Source organism: Mustelus asterias, chromosome 10 (genome assembly GCF_964213995.1).
Source record: "Mustelus asterias chromosome 10, sMusAst1.hap1.1, whole genome shotgun sequence".
Classification (NCBI taxonomy): Eukaryota; Metazoa; Chordata; class Chondrichthyes; order Carcharhiniformes; family Triakidae; genus Mustelus; species Mustelus asterias.
This window is the reverse complement of record NC_135810.1, coordinates 78,231,947-78,246,734: the sequence shown is the minus strand read 5'-3', so window position 1 is coordinate 78,246,734 and position 14,788 is coordinate 78,231,947.

Sequence of the window (14,788 nt, the reverse complement as noted above, 5' to 3'; positions counted from 1 at the left end):
CCTCCGGGTGCACCGGTTTCCTCCTGCAGTTCAAAGATGTGCAGGTTAGGTTGATTGGTCATGCTAAATTGCCCCTTGGTGTCAGGGGGATTAGGAGGATAAATACATGGGGTTACGGGGATAGGGCCTGGGTGGGATTATTGTTGGTGCAGCGAACAGCTGAATGGCTCCCTTTTGTATTGTAGGTATTTTATGCGAGATATATTATCCTGCAAAGATTTTGTTGCTACTATTACAAAGATACACCATACATACAAGAAAAATACAGTAATAGGAAGGAGTTTCTTTCTACAAATATTCAAACCAAACAGGATAGTTAGGAGTTCACATAAATATCAGAGTCCAATGACACAAGTTCCTTCACTCAGCAGTTAGAATCCAGGTGAATCCAGGTAACTGAGAACAGGATTTCATGGAATTTTCCCTGAAATAAGAGATGCTCAGCAACTTGAGAAAGGCTGCCTCGATAATATCTGTAGCCAGAGGACCAGTTTTCTTTACCAGATGAAATAAAGATCTTTCAGAAACAGGTTTCAAGATTTAAGATTTACGCCTTGTGGCTTAATAAAAAAGACAGATTTTATAGCCAGGCATTTGCATTGATGTTACTTCTACATTTTGCAGTGCTGTGTGTGGCTATAAATGAGTTGGACTTCTAATAAAAATGCTTTCAGAAATTAAAGTGTTTCATCATGTGACAACTGGCCATTCATACACAATGGGAAGAAATCCATCTTCTGTTCACATTAACAAAGTAGTTTCCACTCCCATTGTCAAAACCATTGACTTACAATGGAGGCAGATAAGAGTCTGTAACATTTCCTTGTGCTTAATCATTTTTGGTAGCTCCCTTTTAATAGTTAGACCTTACTGTCCTTGCTGTTTTGAGGTGTGTACTGACAATGGTGGATGTGACATTGCACAAGGTCATTTTAATTCATTTTAGAAGCTTCCAGAAATTTGGCCAACTTGCAGTTCCAAAAGTCAGGTGATATGTGGCAGCCATTTTTAAAATCCTAGAAAGGACATTTAGAAACATAGAAACTAGAAGCAGGAGTAGCGTTTTTGGCCCTTCGAGCCTGCTTCACCATTCATCTTGATCATGGCTGATCATCGAATTCAATATCCTGATCCCACCTTACCCCATATCCCTTGATCCCTTTAGCCCCAGGAGCTAGATCTAATTTCTTCTTGAAATCACACAACGATTTGGCCTCAACTACATTTCGCACATTCATTACCCTCTGGGTGAAGAAATTTCTCCTCACCTCAGTTCCAAAAAGTTTACCCTTTATCTTCAAGCTATGACCCCAGTTCTGGACTCCCCCACCATTGGGAACATTCTTTTTGAATCTACCTTGTTTAACCCTGTTAGAATTTCATAAGTTTCTATGAGATCCCCTCTCACGCTTCTAAACTCCAGTGAATATAATCCTAACCGACTTAGTCTTTCCTCATATGACAGACCTGCCATCCCAGGAATCAGCCTGGTAAACCTTCTCTGTACTCCCTCTATGACAAGGACATCCTTCCTCAGGACACCAAAACTGCACATAATACTCCAAGTGTGGCCTCACAAATGCCCTGAAAATTGCAGCAAAACATCCCTATCCTTATTGAAGGGAAAGCACAGTTTTTAACAATTTATAATATTCTCCTGTCCGCTGGGCATGACAGGATGAACAGGAATGAAATCCTTCCACCAGTCTTGGTCCGTTGCTTGAGATTATGGGCTGTCTTCTCATGCAAGCTGAAAGATGAACAAGACTAGTGTGGTTGTAGTTGGAAAATGAAGTTATGAAATATGTCAATGAAAATCACCAGAATGGACTCAAGAGGTGGGATTTTCCAGCCACACTCGCCCCAATTCCGGAAAATCCCACCTGAGGTCAATGGACTTTTGCATGCTCCTGTCCCGTCCACTACAATCCCCGTAGCAGGTGGGATGGGAAAATTCCGTCCTCAGCTTCTCGAGGATCGATCTGAATCTACACCCTGAAACAAACAAGAAAATTAGGCATTGCTGATTTCAAAGTGAACCATGGCTGGTGAACCATGGCTGGTGAACCATGGCTGGTGAACCATGGCTGGTGAACCATGTTGATTGAGAGAAATGATTTTGTACTGTGAGGGAAGACCAAAATTTCACAGCATCTCCCAGAGGAATCTGATGATTGGCTTGTCACATTTTAATCATTTAGTATCACATATCTACAAAAGAATAGGCACAGATTGGGCTGGATTGCAATATGGATGAGACTCCCATGAATTTTGACATGCCTGCCAGTCAAACTGTGAACAAAGTTGGAGAAGAAACAACGTTAGTAAAGACAACTGGCCATGAAAATAGCAGATTCATTGTTGTGTATGTGTGATGGTACAAAGCTTAAGCCAATTGTGATATTCAAGAGAAAACTCTGCCAAAGCAGCAATTCCCAAAAGTAGTTTGTCCACATTCACCATAAAGGATGGATGGATGAAGATGGCTTTAAAAAATGGCTGAGGAAAGTTTGGATTATCCAAGCAGATGAATTACGTAAGGAGAAAGGCCTTCTTATCCAGGATGTGCTCACATCACAAATGTTCGATGATGTTATTGTTGAATTTGGATTGCAAAACACTGATTTTGCAACGATTCCCAGTGGTCTAACCAGCCCTGTTCAACCACTGCACGCCTTTCTAAATATGTCCTACAGGGATAGCATGAGAAAAAAGTGGAATGACTGGAAGATTGTGGGAGAGAAGACATTCACCAAGTGAGGCAGCATATGGGCTCTGATATCAGCAACCTTGTGTGAATGGATTGTAGAGGCCTGGAGTGGAATCAGAATGGAGACTGTCATCAAATCATTCAAGAAATGTAGAATATTCAATGCACTTGATGGCACAGAAGATGACTATTTGTGGAATAATTCGACTGATGATGACATGATTGCTGAGGATTGCAATGGACGTTGATGATCCATATGATGATGCAATTCAAGAAACAGATTTGGATGTGTTATTTGATTCTGAAGATGAGGACAAAGGTGATTTTTTGGATTTGAATACAGGCTCAGTGCATACTCATTCTCTGCTGCAAAGCAGTATTCTTTTCTCTACTGGGAAAGGATGGGATAAAATTGTATACATCTTGAATAAATGGCTTTTGTTTCAGATAAATTTGATGAATTTAGTGTATACACATTGGGGGCGATTCTCCAAAAAAAGTCATAAGTGCTGAATTCGCAGGAAAACTGGTATAAATCACAATTGTTTTTTCAGTGGGAGTTCACACTAGAATCTCCCACACTCTGTGCAATGCAGAGGTCACAATCGTGAATATCATTAAAAGCTGTCAGCAGAGGCTGACAGTTCCGGGCCTCTACGCATGCGCAGTGGTTCCTATCTGTCAGCCTGCAGTTTAGTGGCCAGCCCAATCGCTGGCCAGCCTGGGACCCTCGCACCCCCTCCACCCTACCCTCCCACGGTCCGATTGCGGGCCCCATGAACATTCCCGGGCCAGTCTCAACGTCCCCCCCGTCCAGAAGTGCCCCGATCTCCAGCCCCCCTCACCCCAGCAGTGATGATCCTCCTCCCCCCCCCACCCCCCCCCCCCCCACCCCCCGGCAGACCCCCCTGGCAGACACTCCCCCACCCAGCAGAACGCCGCGGCAGATCACACCCCCAAGCTTGCCTTGATCAGTGACCTCCCTCCAGCCCCGATCAATCCCAATGTAGAGTGGCAGCAGTACTCCCCACCCCCACCTAGGCCCCACACACAGCAAGCCCCACCTCACGTGGGCCTTGCCCCCTTGGGACTGTCCCATGCCTGGTGAGCAGTGCCAAGGTGCCCTCTGGGCATCGGCACTTTGCCCCTTGGACAGTGCCAGGGAGCACAGGCTGACACTGCCATGGTACCCAGAATTTTGCTCTGGATGAAGGTAGCCAGGCTGCAAGTACCACCTGCTCTGCAGCCATCTCAGGATTGCCAAGAGTACAATATGCAATAGATTGCACCCATGGTGCTATTTGGGCTCCATGGTAGCAGACCCTTAATGTTTATAAAAAGCAGGGGCTATCATTCCATCAACGTGCAACTGATGTGTGATCATCGGAAGCATAAACTGCATGTCTGTGCATGGTACCCTGGAAATTGCCATGACTCCTACATCCTGGGTGGAATTTCCCATCCCGCTTTCCACAGGAATTGTAGCGGGCAGGTGGTGGATCATGCAAAGGTCCATTGACCTCGGGCAGGATTTACCGGTCTTGGAAAATCCCGCCCCCTGAGTCACTCCCAGGTGCCTGAGGGTTTCGAGGGGCAAGCATGTCTGCGGAGCTGGCTGCTTAGGGAAAAGGAATACCCACTAAAACGCTGGCTGATGAACCTGGTGTGTCACTCTCAGAATCTTTTTGAGGAGAAATACAGAACTGCTCATTGCTCCACATGCTCCCTTACAGAGCAGACCATAGTGCTTCTGGAGATGTGCTTCAGATGCTTGCACTGCTCAGCTGGCTCACTGCAATACACTCTGACAGGGTTTCCTGCATCGTCTGTGTGTTGTGCCCTCCACAACCTAGCTACGCAAAGGGGTGATCCCTTGCCAGAGGGTGAACAGGAGGATGAGCGCCCTCTGGAAGATGAGGATGCGGAGGTTTAGGAAGCTCAGCTAGCTGTTGAGTGTCAGTATGAACACACTGATGCCATGCAGCGAGACGTGGGAGGCATGCCTGTGATATATTAATTGCTGAAGGTTCCAGGAAAAGTAAAGTTAAGTAAGGGCATATTGCCACATCTCCCCTAGCACTTAATGCCATTGCCTGTCATCCGAGAGGATGCCCAACCACTCACAGCAAGATTCAGTTCAGTATTCACTCTTGCACGTTCTGGCCTTTAGAATTGCCAGGCCATGATCTCTGTCTTTGTCCATTGTGCCCTATGAATGTGCTTACTCTGGAAACTGAGATGAACCAGAGTGATGTGAGAGAGGACTTTAAACTTTCACTGCCATCTAATGATGCAAACACTTCTGTAACTGAGATGAGGACATGCCAAGGGATCTCTTCCTACTCTGTTCTGTCACCACAACTGAGGAGACACAAATGTCGCTATAATATTAATACTGATGAGCTCTCCTCATTCAACAGTGTTCTTTGAGGAAGAAGGCTTAGAACTATTTGCATTACACACTTCAAATAAAGATTTAAACACATCTGCCTGACATCACACAAGGATGCGAAGACTAGTTCAACTGAGGCTAACATTGCAAGAATGTTAAGTCACAGTGCGACACTATTGCTCAATGGGAGGATGGCTAAACCTTGACATCAGAGGGTTCCAACGTATAAATTTACACCACCTTCATTTATCCAAAACATTCACATAACCAGCAAACATATTTACAAAAGTGCAATTTCTTTACAGCGTTAGGAAAACAAAGGTAGTTTTAAGGGATTTATATTTGTATTGATAAACATTAGAAATAAGGTAATGTTTTAAGTGGGTTTAATTTAATGTTTTTGTGCCTGGAAGGATAAAACCTATTGTTAGATTCATGTTGGACAAAGGTGTTTGTATGTGTGAAGGTTGGATAAGTTCCAGCTCTGTTTCTATTGTTCTTAAAGAAGGCTACGGGCATGAAGAATAAATAAACCCTTAGCAACTGGCGCCTTGTAAGATAGAGAAGCTTTCCAGTTTCTGTTTAGCTAATTTGATTGGTACTGAGAGAGATAGCAGCTCTCACAGCTCTGCCAGAAGTTTTAGAAGGCTAAAGAGGGAGCATTTCTTTTAGCCTTGTTGGAAGAAAAGCCATAGCATGGAGTAATGATTAAGAAAACAGATGCTAGAAATCCCAGCTAGTTAGGGGAACTAGAGAAATGATGAGAGGTGTCCAAGGTGTCTGGAGTTAAGTGAACAGAAGTCAAGGTATGGTTCAGAATAATTTAAGGAAGAGTAAACAAAGTGTTCTGAGTTGAAGAGACAATTGCAGTAACCAGATTTAAAGTGGGGCAGCAGCCTTCAAAGGTAAGTCAAACATCTGATGCCATTTAATACAATCTGCGAATTGAGAGTTAAAGCAATTGTGAGCAGTTTGCACAGTAGTCAAGACAAATAAATTCAAAAAGGATTGGTGTGAAATCCTGGACTAGATTCACTGCTAAAAGTGGAGTGGAAGCCTTGTTTAAAACCTGGTCTGGATTTTGGAGTGCAAATTGCTAGGGAAAACATTATTATGAGAGAAGATTTTAAAACATGTTTTTGGGAGTGAAGTTTGGAAACTCTCACATGACAATCATCTGAGGGGGTTGCTGAGGAGAAATTTACGAACATTCATTTAGGGTTCAGAGTCAAGAGTGTATTTGACTGCAGTCATCTTGTGTGCTTAAAAGGGACTTTGTGTTAATGAGACCAATGTAGATGAAGATGTATTTTGTAATCCATGTTAATCCTAAAGCCTGTGTGTAATTGTTAAGGGAAGTGTGGTGTAAAGGTGTATTGTATCATAATACATTTTCTTCATGTTTAATAAATGTTTATTTTTTTTGTTGTTAGAAGTAATTAGCCATCCTGTGAATCTCTTTTTGTCGAGCTATAACATCGGCTTGGATTGTAAGAACAGTGATAGTACACCCATAACCCAAAAGTAATGTTAACAATTCTTAACTTTCCTAACCTTACCGCTACGCCTGGGTGCAGCACTGATTTCCAGCACAGAGGTGAATGCAGCTGGCTGACTGCTCCTCATACCTGTGATCACCTTAGCAGATGTCCTCTGGCGGCCTGAATCCTGGAAGGCCCTGACCTGATAAGGATCTCCTGCTCAGGGACAGATGTGCCCTGATGGCCTGACAGCTGGAATGCATGGGTTCACAGGCAGAGGGGAATATGAGTGACTGCACACACTGGGAATGTCCTAAGAGCAGGCCCCTGGGATGTCCAGCTGATGCTCATCCTCTCTGTGAAAGTCTTTGGGCCGCTCTCTGACTCCCACAGAAGATGGTGCACTTGGAGAGAGGTTAAGATGCCTCATACCCATGCCACCTACATCTTGATAGTGCCCACCAGGGTGTGTGACCATTGCAGGGCCAAGTGCAAATCCGTCAAGACCTGCTGGGCCAAGGTCCCCATGATGGATGCCAACTTTCCCATGGTGACCTCAAGGTGCTAGCGTGTCAGAGACATGACACCAGACAGAATGCAGACAGACTCCTTCATTATTTGCTCTTGTCTATTTTTGCATTTTCAACATTGACTTGGCGGCCACTTGTAGAGTCTCATTATCTGACTCAGACTGAGCAAGTGCCTGCTCTCCAGCAGCCATCCAAGTACCAGAGGGGGTGTTGTCGGGCTGGCTAGCAATCAGGAAAGCCAGCGATCGGGAGGCTGAAAATGGGAGGCCACTGTGCATGCGTCGATCTCCGCTCTGACAGATTGGCACCTGCGCAGTAGCCCGCTCAGTGCCTTGGCTGTCACCCTCTTGGGTGGGAATAGGCCCCGCCCCCTACTTTCCAGAATTAATCCCGCTATGGCACTCTCAGTGTCGGAGATTTGCTTTGGTAAGTACTCTTTAAAAAACTCAACAGGAATTACTCCAGTTTTGCCGCAGGTTGGGGACTTAAATGTTTTTTGGGAGAATCCTGGCGCTTACGTTTAAAAGAAGCAGAGTTGCTACAAAGTTTATTCTTTAAACAGCACATGGAAAGCAGTGCTTTAAATAAAAAATAAATCCCCAAGTGAACTGCCCTGAGGTGTCTTGAAGTGTGGGAAAATTGAGGAACTGAAACTAAAACTAGAGGGCATAGGTTTAAGGTGAGAGGGGAGAGATGCAAAAGGGTCCAGAGAGGCAATCTTTTCACTCAGAGGGTGGTGAGTGTCTGGAACGAGCTGCCAGAGGCGGTAGTAGAGGTGGGTACGATTTTGTCTTATAAAAAGCATTTAGACAGTTACATGGATAATATTGGTATAGGGGGATATGGGCCAAATGCGGGCAATTGGGACTAGCTTAGTGGTAAAAACTGGGCGGCATGGACAAGTTGGGCCAAAGGGCCTTTTTCCATGCTGTAAACCTCTATGACTCTATAAGCTCCCAATGTGCAGCATCAGGGCAATCACTGCACTGATGGGCTTCAAGCAAGCAGAAACATTCTTAACCTTTAAAACAAGGAAAGTGAACAAGTTTTTTAAAAAAAACAATGTCCCTGACTGGACCATGAAAGCACTGGGTCTCCAAGTGCAGGGGAAATAGACAAAACCTGGCATCTCCAGAGAAAAAAAGAACTCTACAGCCAACCAGAAGAAGAAAAAAACTCCTGAGATTTCTGAAATGATCTTCCCTTAAAAAAAAAAGTTTCAAAAGTTCAAAAAAGAGCAGCCAGGTTTGTGCCAAAACTCTAAAAGTGTGGGAAAAACACAGAAAGAAAGCTGACAGATCATGAATGCTTATTGAAAAGAATGACAGTCTCAAAGTGGTAATACCCTTAAAGAGGTAATACATTTAAAGTGGCAATGCACTTAAAGCAGCGACCACTAGAAGGAAGATCCCAGAAGGGCAACGAAAGACCGACAAGGAGGGCAATGAAAGACTCCAGAAGGAGGGTAATGAAAGACCCCAGGTGGAAAGTAATGAAAGATCCCAGAAAGAGGACAATGAAAATCCCACAATAAGGATAACAAGAGAACTACAGAATAGAAATAAGTCAACACTTTGTTGGAGACAGACCTGACCAACAGTGAAGTTAAAGGGTTTGGCTGAAGTTAGGACAAGTAGAAATGAAGGTTCCATTTGTGAGATGTATGTGTCCAATAAAAACATGATGGATTCCTCTTGGAAGAAACACAGAAATTAAAGACTTCAAAAATGACCTAGGAACTATTGAACATAAATAGTAATCAGCAAGAAGAATTATAGCTCTGGAGAAGACATTAAAACAACAAGATTAAATGGCTGACAGTAAATTTGGTGAAAAAAGAAGTTGCAAAATTTTACAAAATGAAGTTAACAAAGAGAAATTAACGAGATAAAACAGAATAAGTTGAACTCCATGAAAAAACAACTAGATAATAAGAACAAGTCCAGTGAAGAATCGAATTGGGAGAATAAGAGTTTGAAAAAGGGAAGCCTGCCAATGAGAAATTAACAGAAGAAATAAAAACATTGAAACTGACAGCAGAATCAGCAATTCAGACAGAGAAAGAACTGAGATTATGTGCCAAAACATGATTGCTGAAATGGTCACACTAATGGAAAAGCACAAGAACCAACATGATAAAATGGTCAATGAAAAAGATGTTGAATTGAAATGCTGGAAGAAGAAACTTTATCACATGACCAAAGTACTAGAAGACGAGTAGTGTGACCATTCCTTCACATGTGACAGACCAAAATTGTAAAAGAATGGTCAAGACAGAAGGCTTTGTTGTATTGTGATGATATGTGCCTGCATGCATTACAATGTAAGGTGCTCGGCAGAACAAGGGTCAATGTGGGACTGGATGTATGTAGCCAAATGGTCAGAGAACAGTCTAGGATAGAACATGGTAAGCGGCATGCCTGCATGGAACAGCTCCATGCAAGACAACATTTGGAACTGTACATAGCTACCGCCCACCAATAAAAGTGTTGATGTTTAAACACACAAATCTCACAATCTTATCAATGAGTCATCACCACTGCAACATAAACAAACCCATAATATGAAACTTCAGTAGTGGGTCAGGTTAGATGCATAGAATTATTATCCCTGAGACTGGACCCCTGTCGTACCAAATAGAGGGTTGGATTGCTCATAAACATGTGAAGTTACGTGAATTACATTGCTCTACAAGAAACAGAAAACCTCCTCAAAGACTCTATTTACAATTGGTCAACTCATGTATGGAGGGAGATGGGAACCAAGGCTTAAATAGGTGACATGGGCTTAGATAGGATTATATGTGGCATAGTGGCATAGTGGTTAGCACTGCTACCTCACAGCACTAGGGACCCCGATTCACTTCCAACCTTGGGTCACTGTCTGTGCGGAGTTTGCACATTCTCCCCGTGTCTGTGTGGGTTTCCTTCGGGTGCTCCAGTTTCCTCCCACAGTCCAAAAGGTGTGTGGATTAGGTGGATTAGCCATGCGAAAAAAATTGCCCCTTAGTGTAGGGCCTGGGTGGAATTATTGTCGTTGCAGGCTCAATGGGTCAAATGGCCTCCTTCAGTATTGTAGGAATTCTATGATTCTATGATTGTAGGTCAGATTAAAATCAGGAAACGGGAGGTAGAACATTAGTTAGCAATGTAGTCAGTACCTCAGAAAGACAAAAGAAACGAGAGTTGAACAGCGTCCAGCAAAGGAAATTGATGGGTCTGAGCTGTTTATACTTCAATGCAAGGAGTATTACAAACAAGGCAGATGAACTAAAGGCACAGATAGGCACATGGCAGCACGATATTGTTGATATAATGGAAACCTGGCTAAAGGCGGGGCAAAATTGACAGCTCAATATCACTGAATATAGAGTTTTCAGGCAAGATAGAGTGGGTGACCAAAAAGGAGAGGTGGTAGCATTTTAGGTTAAAGAATCAATTACAGTTGTGAGAAGGGATGATATACTGAACTGGTTAACAAATGAGGGTTAAGTTTAGGAATAAAAAAAGGGGCTATTATTCTGCTAGGAGTATGCTACAGATCCCAAAATGTTGAGAGGGAGATAGAAAAACATGTATGTCGACAACTTTCGGCCTGTAGGAATGAGAGGGCAATATTAGTAGGAGACTTTCATCGTCCCAATATCAACTAGGTTTCAAACAATATAAGGGGCATTGAGGATGAAAGGTTCATGTACTGTGTCCAGGAAATTTAAAAAAAATAATATGTGACAAGCCCAATGAGAGGAGATGTAATTCTGGATTTAGTCTTGGAAATGAAGAAGGGCAAATGGGTGAAGTGATAATAGGTAACCATATTGGCGATAGTGACCATAATTTGGTTAGATTTAGTATTATTTTGGAAAAGGACAGAGATAAATCAGGAGTAAAAGTTTTAAACTGGAGGAAGGCAAATTTTACAAGATTGAGAAGTGATTTGGCTGAGGTGGACTGGACAAGACTGCTAAAGGATAAAATCAGTGGTAAACTATTCGGAAGCAGTGATAAGTGAGACCCTTAGGATACAAAGCAGGTATGTCCCCTCCAAAACTAAGAATGATAGTGTCAAATCTAGATACCCATACTTGTCTAGAAATATTTTGTGTCACCTTTCACATGCAGATTTGTTTTAGCAGTCAGTTCTATTAACCAGTGCTGCTTTGTCTATAACTGGCAGTCTGTTGTCACTGCAGCAGCATAATTGATCTTAATTGCTAAAGTGTTTGTTATATTCTGGACGAATGCACTTCTGTTATGTTAGTGTTTTTCCCTGCGGTGACTCATCTGAGGAAGGATCAGCGCTCCGAAAGTTCGTGATTCCAAATAAACCTGTTGGACTTCAACCTGGTGTTGTGAAACTTCTTACTGTGCCCACCCCAGTCCAATGCCGGCATCTCCACATCACATTACAGGGAGGATGTATTTGCTCTGGAGAGAATGCGGAGAAGATTTACTAGTATGTTGTTAGGGCTGGAGAATTGTAGCTATGTGGAGAGATTGGAGAGGTTGGGGTTATTTTCCTTGGAACAGGGAAGGCTGAAGGATGACATTAGTGAAGTTTACAAAATTGTGAGGGGTAAAGATAGAGCAGACAGGAGGAGCCGGTTTCCCTTGGCAAAAGTTCAAAAACCAGGGGTCATAGATTCAAGCTAAGTGGCAGAAGAATTAGAGGGGGCATGAGGAAACTTTTTTACACAGAGGGTGGAATTTGCTGCCTGAGTTGGTGATGGGGTCGGAGTCTCTAAACTCGTTTAAAAAGTACCTGCTTAAAAGCTGGCTTTCCTCTTTGTAATGTGATTTCCAGGCTTGAGCACAAAATCTCAACTAGCACTTTAGTGCAGTGGCATAATTAATAGAGAAGTATGAATCAATTACAGAGCAATGGAAGTGAAGTTAGATATAATGCATAACATTTGCAGTTCTTAAACTAAGCTGCAATTTCTCAATTACACCCGAGTTGAATGAATGCCATTATTTCAGACTTTACACATTAAACAAATATATTACATTAAAAGGAAAACAAAATCTTTCCATTAAGCTACTTACATTAAGTACTTAAAGACAATCATAGGGTATTGTAAAACTTTTCTAAAAAACATCACCACACCATTGTATTGATGCGATTACAAAATTATATGTTACAGAAATTGCTTTAGAACTGATTTGGAAGACAACACTGGATGGAAAGAGTTGAATCCCCTTTCCTCCACAGTTTCATTTATACGAGTTTATAGGAGCTTTCACCTTTATTATTATACTTGACCTTCAAACAAGAAAAAGGCAAGTACTTCTTTCCTACTGGACAGGGTGATATTACAATCCATGACTCATTTGCTGCTTCTATTTACTTAGTCATATTTTTCCAACAGGAAGCTCGAGTGGTAAAACAATTCTAATACATTACCCTTGCTGCAATCTATGTAATTGTTATATTTCTTACATGTTCCATATTCATTTAGTCAAACCACTTTGTTGGCACTTATTGAGGTCATCTGGATTGCTTCCAAATGCTCTTCCATTTTAAGAAATGTGTGTGAACAATGTCACAGCAGGGTCAAGTTTTTGTGTAAGGCTTACCAACTACTATAGTCCTATCTAAGCAATAAAACTAATTGTATAGGGGCGGGATTCCATCAGTGCTCAATTATGTTGTGGGGTGAGGGTGGGAGTTTCCTCCTCTTCAAGGTCTTAAAATTTAGAACAGAAACCTATGAGTCAAGGCTTTGCCGATTGTTTATCTGGGATGGCAGAGGAATCTTTAAACTGAATTGTGGGAGGTGGGGGCCATTTGAGGGGAGACGAGGTAAATTAAAAAGGAAAGTCAAGGAAATAGAGCAAGGTAATGATATGGATAATGATAATCAGAATAAGGAAGGGACTGAGCATACAAGCTAAATAGTACACCAGCAGATAAGGCCAGAATTTACAAGAATGGTGAATAGACAACATGAAAGGCTCTGTCACTGAATGCATTCTGTGAAGAAAGTGTCGAATTTTCTGTGTATTTGTTGTGTGTATGTTTTTTTTATGTTTCAGGAGAATGTTTAAAAAATTCAGCTTTATGCTACCAGTCGTCGGTATGTCTGGGAGGGATGGAGTTTAGAGGCTGAGGAAGCAGGTTAATTACTCATTTCAACCTTGCAAGTAGTTATATTAAGTAGATAGACTCTTGTTTACTTAAGTTTCCCTGGGATTTCAGAGTAGAGTGACTGACAGGGTCGTGTGATGTTATGGTTTAGGTGCAGCCCTGGATCTGTAGTAGAAAGAAACAGGTTTTTGCAGAAAGGAATTGGAGTTTGGCTGTTCTGGTTGAAGATAGAATTCTGAAAGCTCCAAGGCTGTTTACACTTATTATAGCAAGTATATTTCTGGTTGCTAACTATAATTAAAGTTGTTTTTGAGTTTGTAAGATGAATGTTGCTTATTTGGGACTGAACAGTGATAAATTAGAAACTGCAGTTGTTTCTTTTCATTTTTAAATATTATTCAACTTTTAAGAGTTAAGCTGCTTCATTTTGTTAGAGTTATACTTAAACTGTGTTGTGAGTAACTCTTATTTTGATAAAAGATCCATAACTTGTCAGTGAAATTACTCCTGGAGCAAAGCATCCTTTCCTCATATGCGTGCTAAAATAGAAAATTGTTGGGTCTAGTCTGGCTTCATAATATACCTTGTGGATCTGCTCTGAAACCCTAACAATGTAGCATTTATTACAAAATGGATTAAATGTTGGCAGAAGTAGGGATAAATATGTATGACCTAGTAGCCATATCTGAGATGTGGTTGCAAGGTAACAAAGGCTGGTGTATTCAAGGTTATTTGACATTCTGAAAGAATAAGAAGTTAGGAAAGGGTAACAGAGGAGGTCATGGGGCGAGAAGCTCTAGGTTTGAGGCCCAACACAGAACCTCATGGTCAAGGAAGTTGTGTTCATAATGCAGTCAAACATGTTGAATGTGTCAACCTGCAAATCCTTCCAAACATGACAATGGCTGGCAGCAAAAGTGGGGGAGACGTCTAGTCAGCCACGCTTCATGTGGAGAGGTGCGCCTCAAGCATAAGCACCTGTAAACAGACTAGTGACCTATTCTGGGAATTACTAGCTATGGAAACAGACAAAAGTCTGCATTAGTGCACCACTGGGTATGGGAAGAGAATTGGAATTGAAAAGAATTTCACACTTAGTTTGAGGGTGTGAAATGTGAGTTTAACACTAGTAAGTTAAACCTAAATGAAGGCAATTACAAAGATATGAAGACAGACTTGGTTAAATTGAACTTGGAAAGTAAGTTAAAATGTAGGATGGTGGAGGAGCAGTTGCAACATTTAAGGAGATATTCCTTAATGCACAGCAAAGATATATTCCATTAAGAAAAATAGACTCTGGGAGACAGATGCACAATAATTGGCTAACTAGGGAAGTTAGGGCTAGTATCAAATTGAAAGAAGAAGCATATCATAGTGTGAAGATTAGTGGTAGGTTGGCAGATTGAGCAAATTTTAGAGATCACAAAGAATGTCTAAAATTATAATGAGGGAGAAATTAGAGCATGCGGGAAAACTATCTAGAATCTAAAAAAAGATAATCAGAGTGTCTACAAACATTTTAAAAGGAAAATAGTAACTAAAATGAGCATTTGTCCCTTGAATGATGAAACTGGGAAATTAATAGTCG